At 40.8% G+C, this 23,391-nt stretch overlaps 1 protein-coding gene and 1 long non-coding RNA gene across 3 annotated transcripts in view; one reads left to right on the plus strand and one right to left on the minus strand.

Moving 5' to 3' along the window:
- Positions 1-17,836, minus strand: part of LOC118646731 — a 30,690-nt gene extending 12,854 nt beyond the window's left edge. Inside the window, exon 1 of one of the 2 annotated variants that reach the window (XR_004964182.1) lies at positions 12,753-17,836. The gene's annotated coding sequence lies outside the window, so the exon portion shown is untranslated. Of the gene's footprint in view, positions 1-8,061; positions 8,926-12,752 lie in introns of those variants that run through there. The other variant, XR_004964181.1, reaches the window with a different exon arrangement.
- On the plus strand, positions 1,685-21,307 carry LOC114255742. The gene is made up of 2 exons (XR_003626927.2): positions 1,685-2,535; positions 20,765-21,307. It is a non-coding gene; the product is annotated as an uncharacterized LOC114255742 (long non-coding RNA).
- Positions 21,308-23,391: the final 2,084 nt, after the last annotated feature.

Raw genomic sequence — 23,391 nt, forward strand, 5'->3', positions numbered from 1 at the left:
GCCGCGCCAGCCCGGAAATTTACGGGATTGTATCCGCGCAAGTACCTTTTTGCCTGGCAACGACACGACTTTGCTTCGTCGTTAATTACGCGCTGATAAGTTCCTGACCTATGGAAAAGGGAGAGAGGAAGAGAGAAAGAGAGAGGGTAAAGTAGAGAGAAATCAGTGACGAGACTGGATAACCTATAGCCTGAACTTTTTGCTCGCCTTTCAATTCAATGTGCGAAAAATGTTTTAATCCCATAAATCAAAATATACGCCCGTTTACTTCGCTCAGACATACGCTCAGATATATCTTATTGTCGAAATTTATCCGTTGTATTCCTATAACAGTTTGCGCAAATTATTCCTTAGACAATTTATTTATAACACATTTATAACAAATTATCAGTTGTAAAGTTTGTATAGTTTCTTAATTTTAAAATTTTTTTATTCTCCAGGAAAATTGTGTAATTGACACACGTTGATTAAAACAAAAATGACATTTCTGAATGGAAAGAACGGTATTTTACTGAAATCTAAAAACTATAGATGCAAAATTTTAAATAATTTTGTTTTGACCATTAAAATGATCGTGGACTTAAGTTAGTTGCTAGAATGTTTGCGGCTTTAATCATCATGATTGAGTTTCTTATATAGTTATTTTGCTTTAATAAAGTTTATATATATATATATATATATATATATATATATATATATATAATAAAAAAGAATATATATATATATATATATATAAAATTAAATTTTTTAATATTCAGTAAAATATTCTTTCCGTGTATAAGAATTAGGTCTGACATAAGAGTGATATTTTTTATGATTTTTATTTTATTTCCTAAAAATTGATTGGATGATATCATTTGTCATCACTCACGCTCAAGTTTCATTTAACTGTTTTAACTGTCTATTCGTAACACGATCGTCGGATTCTCGGAAAATCTCATTCTCCTGCCGAATGTCAGGCGAATCTTAATCGGCCGCCGGAAATACGCTGCGAAATGTATAATACTCAGTAGGAAATGACGTCATCACTCAGTGTAACGTTAGAGAGAGAGGGGGAGAGAAGTGTGTAGCGAGAGGACGAGACGATGGTGGAAGCTATGCGAGACAGGAGAAAGCCAAATACATACATATATCTAGGGGAGAGAGAGAGAGAGAGAGGAGAGGTGAGGAGAGGAGAGGAGAGGAGGGGGATTTTCGCGAAATCCTGGCAGGTAGCGTCGGCTGAGTTATGCTCGTATTTCCCGTCAACACATCCGATGATGTCTACGGTAATGTAACCGAAATGTATGAACGTTTCGTGCTGCCACATTTGCACGGTAAACCTCCACCGTTACGATCAGCTGGCGAGTATGTGTTACGTGAAGCCACGCAGGAGAATCGGGGAAACCGCGTGGAAGTCGACTCTCGATCATAAAGATGAAAAAACGTCAGGTTTTGCGCCACGTGGTAATATATTATATAATATCAGAATTAATAAGTTAAAAGAGCAAAGTAATACGAGCGCGTCAAGTCTAAATATTTTTTAATAATAATTTAAAGTATAGGAAAAACGAACTTTACACGCGCGCGTACACGAAGAAAGTTAAAGATACGTAAAGACGTTAAGGATTCTATACCATTATTAAAATAAATATACTAGTAAACAATATTATATTAAATAGAGAAATACACTATATATTATTTTTATTAGTATTGTTTAGATAATTGAATTTTTCAGCTAGTGTTTCGATTTACAATACGCTACATATAGCTGACATTTTTTTTCCAGGCGGATCGTTGATAAGTTTTTGTTGAAAGCCGCTTCAGCATATTTTTTGTTCGAATACATTTCTCGATATGGCCGATGGATCGATTGTATTTTGCTCACTTTCACCGAAAAATAAACCCCGAACGTGCGAGAATGAGAGGGAAGAAGGGTGAAACCGGGTGGTGAGTTCGATTCTCTTTCCGCCCCACCACCGGTTTTCCCGCGGAACAGCCGCATGCGCCGTAAAAAAGCACGGCCGCTACGAGTTTCGTTTCACTCTTCGGGGTTCGTCTACCCATTGCCCGATAAAAAAGCTTCGCTTGCGCGGCTCTCGTTCGTCGCGGACATAACTGTCCGTCCGCGGTTCGTGCCTTTATCATCATTCGCCGTCGTCATCATCGCCGTCGTCGACGTTGTTATCTTCGTTGCGCAAACGCCTCGTCATCGTCGTGCAATTGTCGTCTCGTGTTGTTTCGAGGGAAGGAACGAGACGAATAGTCGAGAACGAAGAAGAGTGCAGCGGCTTTGTGCCGACAGGGATGTCGCGATGCGAAGAAAGAAGTGCGTCCATACGAGTGTGGACGGATGAGAATCGGGACGAGGAGGTGGGGGACAACGGACGGTGAGAGAGAGTGTTAAGAAGATGAAAATATCCGGCTCCGGATGCTGCGAGCGGCGTCTTTCCGCCCGCCACCTACGTACGTTTCGCTACAATCGTCGTGACCGACGTCCATGGTGGCTTCCAGTACGTCGGCGATAAGGGTTGCTTCTCGGTGGAAAGCCGTGGGGTGAGAACGACGTACAGACCACGCCTCTTGTCTAAGGTTACCCCCACCGACGTGGACTCTCTCTCGCTCCCTGCACAGTCTCTCCTCACGCGCGGGGAACCTAAGATTTTTCCACTTTGCCCCCCCTCGCACCGCTTTTCCTCCCTTGCCGTTGTTACCCTCTTTACTTCTTCCCCCTCTCCCTCTCTTTCTCTCTATAGCTCGGTCATCCCCCCTGTCCGCTCTCTCCATGGTAGGAGAGTACTGACTCCCCCTTCTTCTATTGATCCGGCACTAAGGCGGTTTCTTGCGCCCCCCCCCTCCCCCCCTCCCTCCGGAGACCGCTACACGGATCTCGCAACGCCACCCGAAAGCTTCGTCGTATCTTCTTTTTTCTTCACCCTCTACTTTACACTCCGTAACCTTGAATGTTCTCTCCGCTAACGCTTTTTTGCACGTCTCTCGCCTTTTGGCACATTGTCGGGCGCTTCCGAGCTTTCCGCGCGTAATGTAGTACGCGCGTATAGATAGCTTTTATATGTATAAAGGAAACGAATGCTTTTACGTCCGTCTTGATAAATCGGCTTTTTTATGAAAACATCTCGCGATTATAAATGTGCATGTACTTTTACACGATTACATTCTTAATTAATATCCGATAAATTGACTTCACCCTTTTACTATCTTGTAAAGATGTAAATATTTAGAGCGATATTTCTGCATCTCTCGCTTTCGAACGAAGGACGCGCAAGTTCAGAATTTGTGAAGAATTTATAGCCGTCAGTATTGTAATTATAAAATCGATGAATTGTATTGTACGAGTATAAGAGAGACCTTACAATTTTCCACAGCTTCTCAGCGAGCGCTTTCTCTTCGAACTGTCGACATTTCAGACTAGATCGCTATAAGATCGCAACGATTACGTAGGATGTTCCATGGTAGTTCCATAGATACGCGTATATAATATAACACGGTCTATGTTCTATGGTGAATGAGCATGGGGTGTGGGTTTGCGCGTGGGGGCGGCGGGGGTGGGAGGGGGAGGGAGGAGGGCGGGCTTGAGCGGTGCTTTAGCCGGGGGCTGTTAAACACGGCGGGTCTTATCGGTAAAACTGTTCTGTACAGGACTACCACGTCCAGCCATTGGCCGCGGGAGTATCTCTGGCCTTATACTCGTTGTCTGCTAGGTATGCATGCGAGGTACATTACGCGACGTTAATGCCCGCGCGCTAAAATCGTTCGCAGGAAGCGAAGACTCGCTGAAAACCCTGTAAACCCTGTCGAGACGTTGCTTAAACTGTCACGCTCGCTCGCATCGAGGTCAGACAATCTGATCTTTGGTCGTGCGCGGTATGGGATGGCAGAATGTCTTTCCACCTGCATGCGCGGATGTGTTGGCTGTGTGTGCGAACAGCTTTTAAACTGAGACAATTTTTTTATTGAATTCGCGATATCAAAATATCTCTTGTAACTGCAAATAGACAAAAATGGTATTAGCTGCGTAAAATTATATTATTTTTGAATAGAAAGTATCTTTTTGAAGTTGCAAACATTGCGATATGTCAATTGTGAATAGAGAAAGAATGGTATTTTTGTATGTTTTTATTTTTTTTGTTACTATTTGAATAATTATGTCATGAGAGGAGGAGAAAAGCATGTCTTAAATTAAATGAATTTGTCCCTGAATCGCTTCGACTTTGTATCAAGTAGACAATCAGATATCTATTTGATGTCAGTCCGTTCGACTTTTCGAGCGTTTAAAGGAAGCGCCCGATTGTGGAGAACATTCGTGCACCTCTAGTGAAGAAACTTCAACAAGTTTCCGAGGAATTGTTTCAGTTTGCACAATTGTTCATGGTGCACAATCAGCCATTCGACATTTTCCTTATCTGGCGTTGATTGTGATTGAATTTTCTCGCCTTTATTACAGAGACATTCGTGAGATTCGTGATCAATCGGATTAATTAATTTATTTACTTGATCAATGCTTTCCTTTTTTATTTCCATTTTTTTACAATACTTTTAACTGTAACTTTGTCTTTGTATAGAACATTAATTTGCGATCAAGTTCGTAAAGATATGTACGCAATGTTAAAAATTTCAAAACTGATTTTAAAGCAGCCGAAAAAACTCTATATGCTACATGTTTTTTTTTTTTTCATAATATACAGAATGAGACATTTTCTTCCTCGAATCTTTCCTCGCCCATTCGCGCTTTGTTCGTGCAAATGCCAGTCTTAATCTTTAGCGACGAGTTAAATCCTTATCACCTCATTTGATGTGCGTCGTTTCGAGTGTCGGGGTGATACGCGGACGCGGCGCGGCGAATAATGCGAGCGCGAGCAGGCGAGTATATAGGCAGGATCACTTATAAGCCTGGGTTGTATATATGTATTCCTGGGTAGCCTTTCTCGGCATTAGGTAGTCGGGCTAAGGCCTTAGAGGTCTCCTGGCAACCAAGCCTATCAAACTATCTTACGGTCTAACCCTTACCAACCCCTCCTCCCCGGAACCTTCCTCGACCCCCTGGAATCTCACTTCGAGCCCTTAACGACCGACCCCACGAGAGACACGGCGAAATTGAGAAAATTATCCTGCCCCACGTTATGCGGAGACGATGACCACGGGGTTTCTCGGCGCTATACTCTCTCCCTCCCCTCTGATACGATCCGACACATAGACAAGAGCTTATAGAGACCAGCAAGAAGTCCTGCGGGATCGCTGGGGAAACTAAATGGCCGACGAGTCGGCTGCCATCTTAGTTGCGAATTAAGGAAAGGGTAGTTCGACCCTCGTAGATAGATGCACCCATGAAACGTTCGAGGGGGTAGCTAATGTAATTTGCATCAGAAGGGCATGGCAGTGTCCATTTTGCCTTCATATTTCCGTTATAAATTTGTGCCTGCTATTATAAAAACAAAATAATTACAATTTTTTATCGCATTAATGATGACAATGCGGTCGATGATATATTTGTGTGATTTAATGAAGTTTTCTTGGTTATTGTCGACCCACCAAATATTTTACTACTTCCGTTAAGTTATTAGTGACCTACATTTGCGACTTTGCAAATGCAGAATATACAGCAGGTTTAAAATAGCAGCCACCTGCATTTGATAAGTTAAAGAGCATTAAAAAGATAAAAGCGACAATCGAGACATTTTTTGTAATTTCAGAAAATAAATACATATTTCTTATGGTGATCTTTGATCGATAACAAGATGGCTTAGATAATTCTTTGATAGACTATCTACATTAAGATTGTTTTAAATTGCTGAATATCATATAATAATTAAAGCTAAAACTGAAAGAAATACTGGACCCAAATTAATAATTTTTAAGTTAGTTTCTAACAATTTAAATTTGTTTACAGTAAAATATTACGAAAACAATATTAAAACATTTTCCAATTTTGTATTTATATTGTATTTTTGAGTGAAAAATAAAAATGGTATATTGGCGAGCTTCCTCTACTAATTAGTAATTTACATTTTTTTAAGGGGAGGCTATCTTCTTTTAATGTAAAAAGAATAGGACGAAAACATCTTGAGACGTGTTTTGAAAATGCCGAACTTGCGACACGTAGACGGAAACCACCGTGGCAAAAGTTTCGAAATTGCCGGCTATTTATCCCCCAAGCCAAAGTTTCCCTCCTACTCAATGATCGCAGTGTTTTCGCGTGCACAATGAGAAGTCATAGTCGTTAACTCGGCCGGTGCACTCGTTTCGCGGCGCGCAGCCGAGTGTGGGCGAGTGTCGAGTGTGGGCCACACTCGCGCGCGAGCTGATCGTGGGAGGGACGCCGAGGACCAAAAGGGTCGGTCTGTCGTCATTCTAGTATGGTTACAGCGGGCGCGGAGCTTGACAGAAGTTGTAAACTTTATGGTAAACCGTGGCGGGGCGACGCCGGCCACGGCCGGTAAATGGGGAAGGTGCCGCACCGTGCAGCACCGTGTGCTTAATCCAATCCGGAGTTTGTTCTTTCGACGATCGACGTAATCACCGGCCGCACGTAGTTTCCAACCTTGCCTGGCCTTCTCCTGCATCGTCTCCCTCCGCCCCCCGTTCCTCCCAATCGACCGACCGACCGACCTAACACTTCGCTCTAAGGTTCCACCTCCGGCGTATGTACCTCGTTTACGAGTGTTTGTCGATGCTTCAGCTCCGGGATCATCGAGGTGGTAATGGGCGTTCGCGCCCACCAAGCCCTCGGAAAACATCAATGATTCTAGAACTTCGATAGTAAAAGACTGTACTCATTTTGGAATTTCAAGAGAGCGAAAGGAAAGTCTCGTAATAGGAATATTTTCGATAAAACTGACTGATTCGAAGCGACTATCGACTATAAGGGAAAAGTGATATAAACTTCTGAGAAGCACACGAATTGGGACAATGAAACGTAAAAAGAGTGCATCGAGAGGGATACGCTTCTTTTAAATTTTATTGTTTCAATTTGCGGTTCCTAAAACAGTTTTGTTTGGCTTCTATCACTTTCTCCTTACACTCAATCTACGTTCCGATCTTTATTTTAATCAGGGTAGATATTACAAAATTAGCGTTAATTCTTCTATATTTGACTTCTATATTTGATTATAGTTTCTATTTATAATTAGCGTTGATCTGGTCCTTATTTTATTTGAAGTCGGTCAGCTTTGAACATTGCAACGAGAAGAAGTTTAATTACTAGATGGGTGACTGAGTAACCCTACAGAATTATCGAAGATCAAATGCCAGATGACGCGCTGAGTGATAATTAAATATGAAGCGATCTATTTATATTCTATGTGAAAATGATGAACTTTTTTGCTTGTTTCATATTTTATCTTTCACATCATTCTATTAATTTATGTCATACATTTCGTTCATATATAATCAACGCCAATTAATATTACTTTTTTCTCTTTTCTTTCTTCTTAAATTTTTAATTATGAAAGTAACGTACAAGTTAGTTAAAATAAGTTTTACCGATGTTGATAGAGTTATAATTCGCAAAAGATTCGGTCATATCTAATTGCATATCTAACGTAGTTCAGGGACTCTTCGCGAAGCTCTACGGGGAATCCATTTAGCTGTAGCGACAGGCTACCTTCGGGGTGTTTCGCCCGGGACGCGATTAATTATGGGGCTCCTTTTGGGGCTGCGAACCTCGAGGCTTTGAGCTCAGTCGGGAGCGCGGCGCGCGTGGGATGGGAAGTATAAGATACGCTCAGGACCAACGTAGACACCCGGCTTAGCTTCCTCGAGTATTAGATCAATAATTCTAACCTCAAACTGGCTCGGTCACGGACGTCGAACGCTCGGATGTAACTCGATATTCCTTCGTCCTGAATATTACTTCATGCTCGGTATCCCCAAGGACGATTTAATAATTTGCAGTAAAACCGGATGTATTGTTTTTTAATCGTTACGTGCGTAATACATTCAGATGCCGAAACAGGAATAAAAACCGAAATAAAAAGGGGAAAGAATACAATTTTTATAATTTACAAAAAATAATTTATAATAAAAAAAATTTTATAAATGTAACATAAAGAATAATTGGCTTACCATGTTTAGTAGCAGTAACGAAAAAATCGTATGTTTAATCGATGAGATTCTTCAGTTAGCGTGTATTGTAAGTCGACTGAAGAAGTCGCCAAATCGTATGACCCCTCCTGGACGACGGGATGAAAAATTGCATGATGATGTTGATGATGACGACGACGATGAATTTAATGCACGACTGGTCTCCCCGAGACTCTCGGTTGAGAATCTTCGAACGTCAGAAAGATGTTTTACGATCCGTAGGGATGCCGCCGTGCTGTCGTAATTTCAACGATCGTAAATTTCGACAAGTTGCCCGCCCGGGAGAAAAACTGTTTTACGAGCAGAAGGGATGCTGCGTGGACCGCAGCATCCCCGATACTGACCGACAGACCCAGATTTTCGTCTCTTGAAATACGCGGAACCAGCTCGCGGGTTACCGCACGCGTGCAATTTGCGATGCAGAATTTCGGTCTTTAGATTTCGAAAACCTGCCGCCCCTCTTTACAGGATCTAGTTTCTTGTTCGCCGAGAGAGCACATGCGAGAGCCATCATCATTGGTCCAGGCTTACCGTGAGAACGCGCGGTGGTCAAGTAGCGAGATGACGGGAAGCCGCGGCGCGGAACAGGTTTTCTTCTCGTTCTCAATATCGCGAAAACGGTGTAATTTATTCACCGATATGACATGTGCTTTACAAAACTTCTGGAGATAGCGTGTGATGAATTGCTTTGTGTCAACTTAACTTTTTTAACGGCACGCACAGATGTCTGGCAGACATTAAAAAGTATTCATCATATATGTATGCGTGAAAAGAAAGTTTGTTATGCTAATAAATTTGTACAAAAAATACAGAAATGTTTCTATTGAAATCAAGCGTAACGTACACTTAATATAAAAAATATAAATATAAATATAATAAATAATTAACTCATTTTTTCCATCGTTACATATATATATATATATATATATATATATATATATATATATGTATATGTAGAATAGCAATCTTTTCAATTTTTTCCTGAGTGTCTAATATTAAAAACATTTTTTTCTTTTAAGTTGAGAATTAATTAAAATATGATATAATTATCAACTTTTACAGAACTGTTTTCATAAAACGAATTGCCTTAGACATAATTAGATTGTCAGTTAAAACGGTTACTTATTATTTATGATTACAATGCAACTTCGTAATTACGGAGCGTAATTTGCATAATGTATTTTTTGCAAAAGTTTATTACAAAGATACTATTGAAACTGACAATTTGACATATAAGACGAGTGTTGCTGCTCAAGTCCTATATACGCATTATCGTCAACCCGGTCCGACCAGTTTCATCCCCTGGACCTGATTTAAGGGATACGTTCTTCCGCATGATAATCGCGCATCTCGTGAGATGACCGGCGGTCATTGGTATCGTGAGAAAGCCTTATAGTTTTGAGAGCAGTTCTCAACAAAACAGGTTTTCGAAAATTTGGTCCAGCACTATATTATATTTTCTCATCTATCTCATTTTACCTTGCTAAGTGGGACACAGTATTTCCGAGTTATACAATAATGTATAACTTTTTTTATATTATTGATACAACGTTTAGAATTAGAATAATACGGATTAAAAATTAGTATAATAATAATAAAAATATGTAATTTATTTCTTATACCACAATAATTGTGATGTCTTATATTTTCTATGGTACAACTATCTAATGCCATTGATTTAATTTCTGAAGCCCCGAGACGAGAGAGGCTTTATAAAGATTGAAGGGTTGCACTGTCCCTTCCAAATTTTCACCCCGTTTCTTCTCTCCTCCGCGCGTTATGATTTTCTCCGAGGATTATACGGATCTATCGTTTGCGAAATCGTGTTACTACACATCGGTGTTTAAGCAGCTAAGGGCTCGGGCAGCCGACGGTTTAGGGGCGTAATGTACGTATCATTAATCGAGCGTCAAATAACTTGGCGCGAAATGGAGTTCACCCTCAACGCCGGAATTTTCCGTAAAATGAAATCCCGTATCGTCTCGACGGAAGTGGCAATTATTTTATACGCGCGATTAAATCCAGCGCCTACAACGTATCGTTACGATGCAAATGTGTATTTTACATTATGTGACAATTTGACATTTCTTTTTGTTTCTCTCAGTGTCGTTAACTCACCGAGTTCCCTAGCATATCGTTAGTTTAATAACGGTGACTCTCTGATGATGCAGATCGCATTGATGTCAGTATCGATATATTGCAGCACATGCACCCAATGGTAACTTATTCCACGATTTCACGGGGTTCCGGTAACTTCAATTACGATCGGGTATAAATTCCATTTCTAGTCAATGGTAGTCACGAGACTCCAGCCATATTTGAGTGGTTTGCGAACGGCGATTACAGAGACCGCTGATTTTCCATGAATTTCGCGCCATGTGCGGAGAAGGCACGAAGACATTTAACTATAACTCCGTACGTTGAAAGGTATCACGCTATTCAAATTAACATCAGTGTGATTAATTGCATTAATCTTAAGTACATAAATATACTAGATTTATTTACTTCCTACAGAAGTCGTTTTAATCTGTTACATATGTATGTTTAGATATTACATATAGATATAACTTTCATATAATTTTAAGAAGAGAAAACATATTATTTTGTGTGTTGCACTTGGGACAAGTCTCTTATGTGTTTTCTTTTTATACGCGAATTATAATCTAGACAGACTTAATGATAAAGTAATAGACATAATAATAAAGTAATTTTATAAGAAGTTAATTTAATTAATCTTTTATGTCTCGAATCGATGCTTTCTTTTATATGACAAGTATAAAGTGTTGTAGATTATAGTAACAATTTGTGCAGCTTCTTTTCTAGTTTCTAATATCAAACCAGTTCGACATATTGTGCGCAGTCTTTCTGACTCTCGTGACCATGTGACTGCATATCCCGCAGAGTCAATCGCCTTCTTCCCCTCTCACCCCCACCCCCCCCAGGGGAGAACCGCGTGGTGGATAGCGACGATTGCAAGTCGGCAATTTAATACGAACGCGATAGTGTACGAAGGAGAGGACTCGAATGAAACTCCGAGTGAGGGTGGCGGAGGAAAGAGGGGAAGGTCGACCGGTGGGAACGAGTGAGAGGGAAGATCGGGATGGAAAACGGGGGCGGAGGGGGTGGTTGCCGGTAGTGGAGGCCGTGGTGTTTGGAGGTTAGACCGCAGTTACAATATCGCTTGATTAGAAATGTACATAGCGTATATGCGCGCGGGCCGCATATCCAGATGGTGGGTGGGCAGGTTGGGTCGGGTCGATGCCTGGGCAACTCCATAGTTTAATGCACGGACCGTGGAACTTGCAATAAGGAAGGGTGAACGGCGAGCAGGGGGTTGCCGCGGGGGCTTTCGTGGAGGAGGAGGAAGGGGAGGAAGAGGAAGAGGAGGAGAAGGAGGTAAAGGGGGTGGTTTGGGTAGCTCGGTGAGGTGAGGAGGACTTTGGGATCTCGCGGGCTAAGGGGGAGGGGGGGGGGGAAGATAGTGCGGTGCGGAGTCTCCGTGCATACTCGCGCACACCTACGCAAACGATAGTTCCAGTCTGCGGCATAACGCGATCGCGCTACTTGCTCGTGGGGGGGCCCTCCAGAGGCGAAATGCCTGCGTTGGTCTCGTATACCTTCGCATACCTTCACATTTGAACTTACTCGCGACGCCAATCGGATCGCCGCCGACATTCAGCTATACCGATAACTGGAGATGCCCTTTCGCGAGACCTGCAGACGCATCGAGAACAATACACGATTATTGTCCTGTTTTACGACAACTCAGGAGTAATTCACGTATACGATGCTCAATGATCTTATCATGCTTTTTTATAGCTATCGTTTTCAAAAAATTCGAATATCACTATTAAATATTAAATGTGCTGTAAGTATTAATCATTATTGAGAAACTTGAATCTTACTTGACTTTTAAGTTAAGGCTTCATTGAACCGCAATAAAAACATATTGAAAAAAATTTTTGAAGAATATACAGACATCAATGAACTTTTGTTTAATGAATGAAACTCATCAAGTTTTTTTCATATAAATTCATTTTTACAGAATAATTTTATAAATATGTAGCATTTTAATGTTTTTGTAAAAAGAAAATATTACATATCTTTGTTGAAAATAACTTTTTTTTTTTTTTAAAAAGAGTGCGAGAAATCTGAGATTCTTGCATCTCTGTTGTCGTTGCATAAAGTAAGACGAGTTTTTACGAAGGTCATCTTTAAAAAGGGAGATATGCGCAGCTTGAGCTCTCTTTCTAGTGCCATACTAATAATGAAAGCGACGATCCATACTCTTTACGGTGCATTTAGCGCTAAATGTAGTCATATAATTTTTATCTCACACTAACACCGAACGTGAATGATGAATAGATAATGTCGGAAATTGGACGATTACATTTTGCATGATATGACTATAGAGACGTGCAATATATTCTCTCTAGCGAAAGAATAGGTAAATCAGAATTATTTGAAAAGGGAAAATCATTCTGCTACTGCGATTGTTGTTAAATTTCAAGTTACTACCGTTTTATATTTGGCGTTTACTACGTGATTTCGTCGACAGGGGAATGAGGTCGAGATAAATATGATTTTGCAAACTGCGTAGCTCTGAAACGCGGCAAAGGCACCTCGCATGTCCATCCGTGCGGTATCAAGATAGTTCTGTATTAAAGCTATACCTGGTTTCTGGTTTCTGGTTTCTGGATCGGCTACGCCTAGACTCGGCCGTTGCCGCTCAACGGACGGAGTGCTCGTCCTCGAGGAATATTCAGCCATTCTCCCATTTCCAGCATCGCCTTTCCCGTTTCTCTGCGGCCGCGCCCCTCCCCCTTTTCCTCGCGTCTCCCTCCTCTTATCCTCCTTTGCCATCTCCTCGATTCGACCAAAGTTTAGAGAGCTCGCGCTTGAGAGGAACGCCGAACGTCACTGCAATATCGCGTAGTGTTCCCGAAGAAGATGGCGGTCGCAACGTTGAACATGATTGCCAAACTCGGAATAGCTCGTTCGTGCTCCGCTGCTCTTCAAATCAATACGAAAGGCAGGTTGAATATAGGTTTCCTCAGTCAGCTTCCTCACGCGTCTGTAAACTTCTTTCAATTTCAGAATATTTCATTTATCGCAGACAAAAGTCATTCATATGTTAGATGCAGTTATTATTGAAGTTACCCGCAAATTCTTAAATGTACTTTCAATCTTAAAAACGGGAACCAGCGATCATGTGTCGTTCTTCAACGCGGAAGTACGTTCAGTAATCGCAACAGGCAAATTTGAAAGACCAATAATGTAAAGAGCTTATATTTGCGACGGTGCCGAGCGAATATCTCCGAGAGTAGAGGTGCAAGACAAACGACGTTGTTTCCATGGGGGGATACCGAAAACAGCGGGCCGGGCCCGGTTCCTAGCAGTTAATTAGCTGAATAATGCAGCGTTAATCTAGTCAAAATTGCATACATCTAGACCACGCGTGTAGTTTCGTTCTGGTAAACTCACGAGTGTGGTTGTTCCCGCGCGAGCGTGTATGCACGGAGCAGGATTCACTTTTGGTTGAACGCGAAGGGCATCTCTCGCCTGGTTATACATATTTCAGGTGCACCATTTGCGCGATAATTCTTTGTAGCCACGTGTGCCAATTGAATATTGATAGCGCAAACTGGGCTGCAGAGTAAAACGATTAAATTCGTTTCCGCTGTGAAATATACATCAGAATTTGAACAGTTAAATACCGAGTATGATTAGTCTCGCATTAAGTAAGTTTGCGGTAGAAATAAACTTAGCACAAAGGGCGAACCTTAAGGCTTACCTTGAGTTATTCATATTCACGTAAAGAAATGACAAAGGTCGTACAGCAGATCTCGAGTAAAGGTCAATATGTATTTTGCATCGCAAAAGCAATCTTAGATAGAAAATAGCGATGAGGCGCGCTTTATGCACGAACTCCAAGTTTGCACTTAAATTCATTTTAATTATTACTTTTCCCGATATGATATACGTTAAAAAAAGTGATAATTAAAATATGACACTTTGTCGTAAAGTTGCTAAGTTTATTCGAAGCATGAAAGAAACATATATTAACATTATACATTATATAACATTGTACATATAATAACATTAATATGTACGGGTAAGGCACTGAGAAGGTTTTTATTAAAAAAATAAACTCCAATATTAGAGCTTCATGAAAGATGTAAACGCAAGTAACATTCTTTAATGAATTTTTCATCGAAATACATCTGTGCCGTGTAGCTTTTCTACCGGCAATATTCTTTATATTCTCGTTGACGCAGCAAAGTAGTCAAAAGATCAAGTCGATGAAATGAAGTTGGAATGTTTGCGTGTTGTGTATACGGAAGTGCACGTATACATCGTGTCCGTGCGCGGAGCACGTAATCTCGTGCGAGCCGACGCGGTAGCCTGGAAAACGAGGATAGAGAGACGGTCCCTCTTTCCCTTTCTCACCCCGCTCTTGCTCTCCTACCTTCCGTGTATAATCGAAAGTAATTATATTAATTGCATCGCGTATCCCCAGGACCACTACGAGAGGTATTGGCCCGTCGGTTAATTCCACGCAAGTACACGCGTGCAAACGCGCCGTTCACGCAGCGTGTGAGTGTTGGATCAGGGATGGGAGGGGGTGGAAGGAGGCGGGCGGGGAATGGCCAAGTTGCGCAATTAAACGTTAACGAATTAACGTCTCTCTGCGAGAGACGTCGCGTCGACTTCACGGCGGAGCGTCGAGTTGTTAAATAAATGTCCGCGGTTTGGCCCCTGTAATTAGAAAGTGCGATCAACGTGCGGCGTGGCTTCGTTCCCCGATGTTTTCGTCCAGAGGAATTAATTGAGATGCACACGATTTGTTCTACATTACTTTATCGAGATTTACTCGTACGTATTTTTTGCCTTCGTCTTCCGCACCATTTCATCTATCTTCCTTCGCTTTTTTTTTTTTGTCAATAAGATATTCAAATGGAGAACGCGTGGTTAACTCATAAAATGCGTATTTACAGCGATAAAATCAAATCAAAACGCAGTAAATAAGTGATAGAAATTACGATATAATGCTACATTATGATCGATAATCTCGCACGGTATTGGAATTCTCATATTCGGGAATCGCGGTTTATCGAAGGGAAGCAAAAGGTCTCCCTCCCCCCAAGGTCTCAATACCCACCACACGGACAACGCCCGTTATTTCCTTATAATTACTCCATTTCCTCCCTTTCGCGTACAGTTACGCTGAGGCCTGTACGGCTAAATCGATGGGAGAAAACGGCAGATATTGGAACGCGATGCACGGTCGGGACCAAATACGATGGAGAGACAGCGAAACGTGGCGGCGGCGGTAGCGGCTTGTCCGAAGATATCGAGGAAATGAACGGGAATGGCTGCCGGGCAAAATTGTACCGCGATAATTACCCATTAACTGCATTGTACCTGGCACAGCCGCCGTCGCCCTAAAGAATCACGTTTGTCTTTGGTCAAATGGCTGAATGCCAAAGTGCTTTCTTGGTTCCTTACCGTTCAGTCAAAGCTACGGATGAAGATTATAGATCTTTCGAAATTGATATCTGGTGGACGAGAATAAATTGCTCGAATGAATGAACAGGCTTCGAGTTATTATTAAACAGAAGTTCGAGAAATAGATTTTATCTCCTCTGTCGATGTGTTCTTGTTTTCAGACTAAATAAGGAAAACTGAATTTTTAAAACTCGTAGCGAAATATGAAGGAGTACCTCCTCTTACGCTTTTCATTACTAACGCTAATTAAAAATTGATAAAAATACATGCCTTGTGGCTAATGCGGGAAACAAGTATTTAGCGGTCAAACTGACCAGTTTGGTCGCTGGAGTGTAAATAATTTATACCTTACTGGACAGAGATTAAACATAGAAGCCTTTGAGAGCTTCCCGGCGACGGGTTCGCATTAATCAACGAGCATTAATCAATAGACAAGACGCTAATCAGGAACGTCCGGCAAGTAGGTCGATCGGATGTTCGCCCGAAACCTTTCGATCTTGCTCGCCGCAGAGTTGGAGATTCCACGTCGCGCGATGAATGCATGCCTACGCGCGTCCGTGTTCGTGGCCGTATGTGCGCGCACAGCCGTTTGCAGCGGACTGTGCAGCAACAGGGTTACCCACGGGTCCAGCCGACGCTTTCGTCTTTCGAGATAGAGAGACGTTCCTGTGAAGACTGGAAAGCCGCGATCCCCGGTGCAGACCGGCCGAGATGCCTGGGGGTTGATTGATTAGAGGGTACGGCGTAGGAGAGAAACCTGGAGAGAGTTCCGGGGCGCGGGTTAGTTCGGCAGGGGGTTTCCTGGGTTATTTGGAGTCGGGGGCGAGGGGGTGGTTGGCGCAGAGCGACGGCGACGGCGGCGGCGGCGGTGGCGGCGGCGGCGGTGAAGCCGGCGGTGGGTGTGGGGAACGGTGTTGGATTCGAGGTGGAAGCAAGGTAAAGGGCGGTGGCGAGGGAGGACCGGGCGAAGAAGGGTGGCGGTCCGTCCGGTGTTAGAGAAGGAAGGCTGGAGGCGGTAGTTCGAGGTGCTACAGTTTATAATAGTTGCCGCCGCCCTCGGGCCAACCGACCCTGCCCGCAACTTCCACCGAGTTGCTTAAACCTAACCTTCTCTCACGGGTACACACGGGACGATCAAGTGTGGTCCGCGGCTCGGCCGAAAGAATGTGGGTTACTCGGTCCAGGTCGACCGCCGATGCCGCGCCATTTTTCCGTCGCCGCGACTCCCGCCCGCTCGTGTCGTAGCCGCGAGAGAGGCCCGCGGAAACGCACGGCGGAGGAGGAAAGAGCACGGACGGCGGCCTCGAGTCGCCAATAGTATATCCGCCGAGCGACAGCGCGCGTGTGCCGTAGATTAGTTTGTAGTTCGTCGTTAAAGAAAAAGCCGAGTTATTAGTTGCGGCTTAGGGGGGTGGGGGAGCTAGGGAGCCAGCGGGAAGATGAGGAGGTCATGCGGCCCTCGCGCAATTTAGCGCAAGCTTATCAGATCCGCTGTACTTCCGCCGCAATTTATGCTACTTACTTAGGCGACGTGCACTATCTTCTGCTATTTATAAGAACAGTGATTAATGACTGATAATCTGCGTTGATAAATTAAATGCGAATTATATTTCACATCATATTCATACTTATGGAATTTTTCATTCTACGATTTCTGTCTATCGGAAGTTTTACGTATGTAAAAGATTCCTTCCTTGATTTTTCAAAATTTAAATAAGATTCTTTGCCCAATTTGGAGCCCGAGCTATTCTCAATTCAAATAAAGGCAAAGAATTAACATGATTGTTACAATAATGGACTCAGATATCGATTTTTTCTTTCTTGGTTTGCGAATTAATTCGAAAGAAAGCGTCTTCTATGTATTCATATACAAGTGTACGCATACCTATACGGAACGGCGTACGATTTCTCGGTCCCGCGACAGCGGCCTCCGTTATAATTCTCCGTTATCTATGGAAATTCTAAACCATACTAAACAACAATATATATCCCAAAACTATGTAATTCCTCGTGCTTGCGCGTACACGGTATGCAATATGCGGTAGCGAGGGTTGCAAACTGGTCGCAGTACTAATTTGTTTTGTGCTGCCTTTTTGATAATTTATTATCTCTCGAATAAAATGCGTTACCCATTAATCCATTTGAATGCGTCAGAAAGTAGCAATATTAGATGTAGAAATAACATTTAAAGACAAGAAACTTGAAAAATTAACAATAGAAAATTTTTTATAAACCATTGTTGGATAGAATAAACATTAAAAGTAAATTTGTAACTGACAGGGTAAAGAAAAATTTTAATGATCTAAGTTTGCAGTTTTTTTATTGAATCATAAAATAGGCAATATAAAACAAAAAATTTTTCTTTCGCAATTTTACAAATATATTTTATTTACTAAAACAAAACATTCATCGTTATTTATATTTAAAGTTTTTGGAACAAACGAAAGTTTCAGTGTAGTTTTCAGCATGAGTTTTCCATTACCAAAGCGTAGAAGGAGAAAGAAGGAGACGCAAGTGTGTTTTGACTTTCATCTAAGAGTTGGCGCTCCTTCCAAGTCGTTTATGCCTTAAAACAGCATGTAATCATGCCAGTCCTCTATTACTTCCTATAACGCTATCTACGCCAGGAAACGCCATTGCTCGCTCGTTCCTACGTGGTCCAGGGACGCCGAGGATGATGAGATCTGCAGGCTTGCATCCTGATGAGACTATTAGGATGGCTTGATAAGTCCATAATATTCTGGTCGATGCTGGGCAACGCCGTCGACTCCACCCGGTGTCCTCGCCAAACCGCTACCTCCTCCTCTCCTTCTCCTCTACCTCTCGTCCGGCGCCCAACTCCATTCCCTTCCGTCGTCGCCAATCCTTTTACGTGCACGAACGATGCCCGGTTTCGGTTGTAGTGACGACAAGATAGGAGGACGCTTCCAATTTTCATTGACTTTGTCGTATCGCGATCATTTCTCAATTCGCAAAAAGTAACTGTGTTCTTCTTAGAAAATCTAAGATTTGTCTACTATATAAGTATATTAAATTCGTCATATAAGAAATTCATTGTTTAATATTAGTGCTTTTCTTATCTGTAATCATGCTACTTTGAATAATTGAGCTTTTTTATTATTTCAATATCGCATAAAGTATTAGACAATAGTATATGCACTAAAAGTCTATGTTGCTACTTCAACTCTCTATTATTTTTTAAAAATATTACTTTCAAGTAATATTTTTTTAAATAGTACTTTCAAGATGCTTTTATGGTTCTAAATTTGTGAATGATGTAAAACGTGACAAACAATACATTGTATTATCTATTCTAACGTTTATTTTATTATGATAATTTATATTTTGTGCGCATGTATTCTTTAATGAAGTTTTTTTTTCAATATGGCACCTAGGAAACGTTTCTCGGAAGCTTTAGACGAGGGAACCTCGTCCGTGCTCGCCTCTTGCGGGCGAACGGTCGATGTTGCGCCCTCGAAGCGGCTGAAATTAACTTTGAGCATTACAGATGTCGAGGCGCGCCGCGGCGAGAAGCTAACACCTTGTTAGCCTGACAAATTCGGTCCATCTCTCCTTCCTATCGTCCCTCACGACACTCGCCGTCTCCACCCATGCTTTCTATCCCCGCGACAATATCCCGGCGAGCCTTTACCAGAAATTGAGGAAACTCGGCTCTTAACCCTTTAAATGGATACGCAAATTTGTGATACGCCACAAGAAAAGTCACGTCTCGTGCATATGCAAAGGAAATGTAGGGAAAGTTTTATTTTTTTGCTTCTCGAATAAACATCTGAAAACTGTCACGTTATTCATTTGCCTAGCCCTAAAGTTTAAGCCAACTTTTGCAAATTGATCTACCGCGAGTAGCGTTTCAGCGTTTCCTCCTTACGTGACGAGCAAACGTCATGCCTTAGCGTCATCTTAGAATTTATTGCAACATTTGCGTAATTTAGCAAAGCTCGGTGCTATATGTTTTGTGCACGTATTCGTAATAGCGTCGCTTCTCGCACGTATTTTGCGAGCCGGATGATAATCGACTTCTTACGCTACATGCCAAAGCTACCCTCCGTCTTCATCGGTCTCTCGAAATTGGCGCGAATGGAATCCCGAGCAGCTGCGGGAGTTCTCGTCGTACGTGCGGAGAGTGTCGAGCGTCGCAGGACGTCGCTTAATCGGGTCGTACCCTCCCGCGATCCGGGACTGCCATCGCCGTCAGCCCTTTCTAGACCTCCGCGTCGTCGCGCAATCCATGACGACTGGAAAGTGATATCGAGGATTTCGAGAACTTCACTCGATATTGAACGATTTCCAGGCACTTCCTTTGTGCCGCGTTACACAAAATGGGGTGGGTAAAACGGGTGGATGGCGTGGCGGTATGACAATTGTGGTGGTAGCTATGATACGACCGGCCAACGGTCACGGGATGAGGACGGCGGAGACGCATCGCCGTGTTTGCGTCGAAAGGCGGAAGGGTAATACTATTGCACACGCCCGAGGAGTGCCAATATCTCCGAGCTTGTCGGACGGTATTTAATTGCGTTAGTATTTCATCGCGCGAGAGAGAGTCAGCGCCGAGGAGACTTTTCAATTGGGGTCGCAGTCGGTCGAGCGGCCGGTTAAAGCCTTTGGTTGGAGTTAGGCATGTAGAGATAGGCAAGCGGGATAAAAGCTGAATAGTCCCCATCAGACTCGCGAGTAAGATAAAGAAGAAAAAAATTGCTACTTTGTTATCTGGCTGGGGTGATGTTCATCGCAAATTCTTTACTATTTAAAAGAATTTTAAAATTCTTTACTATTTATTAAAATCAATATTATTCGATTATCGATTTAATATTGCGATGTTTCTACTCTGATTCAATTAAAACTGTGTTTTAAGATCGAAAGTATTCGATGCTCACAATCAATTTGAAGAATTAGAAAATGTATATAAATTCAAATAAGAAATATTGAGCGCTGATTATAAGATTTAAGTTCTGATTATTTTTGACGTTTTTTTATTTAATTGTGTTATTACTATTGTGCAAATAGCGGGAATTGTTATTGGTTTATAAAATAATATCAAAAATTGAGAGAAAACAATAAAATAAATGACATATATATATACAGTAAATTGTTATTAATTGTAAGTTGCTGTTTGATTTTATTATTAATTTATACTGATTATTTTATGTTTCAGATACGAGTAATGGCGATAAAAGAATATCTCCGTAAAGGTAAGACGATTCCGACAAAGTTAAATGGTAACAACAAAACATTAATTTTATATTAGCTTAATTAACTAATTATATATGCTTAATTAATTATGAATTGCGGAAATGGACGTATAAGACATGCAAAAAAAAATTAATATAATGTATAGATATTATAAAGATATGTAATGTGTATACATATCTTTAATATCTTGTGTTAAGGATTTTTGTTGTTTTGAAAGCATTTAAAATTTATTTGCATTATATTAATAATAAAGTAAGATGAATTAACTTGAATTTATGATTAGATATTTACTTTGATGTTCTGCATATAAGTTAAGGTTTATATAATAGGAACGTTTAGATTAAGTTTCTGTATTTAATTATTACTTATTAATAGCAACAAAGTGCAATTAGTACTATTTAATATTTCAATTAAATTGTGATTGTATTAAAAAAAAAAACGAGTAGCTCCCTTAATACATATCCCTGAATTGAATGAAAAATAAAGATATCCACTTTCTAACCGATCCATGTTTTCCGTCTGCATTTATTCCATCCGGCTGACTCGGTACTTTGCGACGCATCGGAAGAGATTCAAGGGTGAGGAACATCAGCCGACGGTGGTTAGTATCCGGGTAAAATGATGTGAAAGCTTATGAAATGGCGGTCTAGTCCAGTGCGATACCGGCGCATAGTGTGTTTCCACCTCGCACCCAGAGATAATACGGCAGGGTGGTAACAGCCAAAGGTTTATCTTTGTAGGACCATAAAACTAACCCGTTCTACGCTTGATGATAACCGCTCCTCAGATACCAGTCTACAACCCCTTTTAAAACACGTTTCAAATTTTAACCGGGCAATTCTCGATTATTTTGAAATTTAAAATGTTAGTCCGATGTTCATTGCGCGTGATTCATTTCCGACGAATTGTACGAAATTCGACATACACGATGAATGAATGAATGCTTAATTCAAATTAATGAGTAACAAAAAAATTATTTTGCTGTATTTGTCTATTATAAATAGTATGTATACTTTACAGTTATGGCCAATATTCAATATATATTGTAGATCTAAAAGACTATTCATGTACGAGCAACAATAACCGCTATAAAGTTATACGAGTATTGTCGTGTGGCCCGATGACGTCAAAGTACATCGCGCACTTTGTCTCGACGGTGAAAGGCACAATTGCCGAAAATGCAAAGTCGCCGTCGGAGAAGTTCGCGACAGCTTGATATTTCGGCGACGCGTGTACGCGGCGATCGTAAATTGTAAAATCTATCAAGACCAACGCGGTCGACATAACTCAGGGGGGTCGCTATCCCGGTGGTATGAAGCATGGCGGCCAGACTCGGCATAAATACCCGGTTGCAGAACACTGCAGGAGCAGAGAGCAAGCCCAGACCCGTTGTGGCGTGGCAACATCATCTATCTCGAATAATTTATTATCGCACGACTACCGCGTCCTCTCGAAACCCGGACAAGAACGCAACTATAGGAACTACGAACGGGAAACGAGTGTCGTGCATATGCACCGACCCTCATCGACCTTCCATCAGTTGGATTTCGAGACTGGTGAACCTCGTTGCAGTCATGAAAGGTGGTTTGTTCCTTCTCTACTGATGAGAGACTTATGATTTTCATATGAATTCTTGTCGTATAACTATCTAACAGCCTAACATCGCAATATTAAGATCAAAGTTACAACTTTAATATTCAAAAATTGCAATCAATTAATATTATTTACGCGTTGAGATAAACATGCAATTATGCAATATAAGCACAGTTAGTTTTTAATTTGACGTTGATAAAAATGTAACTTTAGAAGGAGCTATTGTACTGGAATATTTGTCATATATTTTTCAGTAGGAAATATAATAATATAATACTACTATATTTATGTACAATATGTATGTGTATTTGTACAGAGATTATTTCATAAAAATAACGCTTATCCTACAAATATCTCAATAATTAACATTTGATATTTTTAAAATTTTAAACACAATATATATTGAAAAAATTGACCTAAGAATATCAGTTTGCAATCAGTCGATAAAACGAATAGATGGCTCATAAAATGGAAGTTATGGAGACTAATTTAGTATCGAAGACATCAAGATATGTAAATAATAGCAATATCATATTCAATATAATTAAACAACTTCAAGAGTATAAATAAAATAATTACAAGACAAGTTCCATGTATTTATAAAACAATTCCATATTGTTGTTTCGATGTATGGGGATATTAAAATAAAAAAATGATTATTTTTTTCTTGAAAAAAATTATGTTTATGTTTAATTGTTTACTGGTTAGATAAAATAGAATTTATTTAATTATAAAAAGTTTTATTATTATACGTGATGATACGACGTGTATATATATATATATATATATAATAATGTATTTAATATATATAATATATTTATTTCATTCTTCATTCTTTTATACGAGAAACATATAGACACGAGATTTAAGAAGCATGAATAAAACTATACTAAAACAATATTTTTAAAGTTGTTTTGAAAGTTTTGTTGAGAATCAAAATAATTTATACAAGTATAGTTAATAATTTAAAAGTAATACTGCATGTAATATTATGAT

Source organism: Monomorium pharaonis, chromosome 7 (genome assembly GCF_013373865.1).
Source record: "Monomorium pharaonis isolate MP-MQ-018 chromosome 7, ASM1337386v2, whole genome shotgun sequence".
Lineage (NCBI taxonomy): Eukaryota > Metazoa > Arthropoda > Insecta > Hymenoptera > Formicidae > Monomorium > Monomorium pharaonis.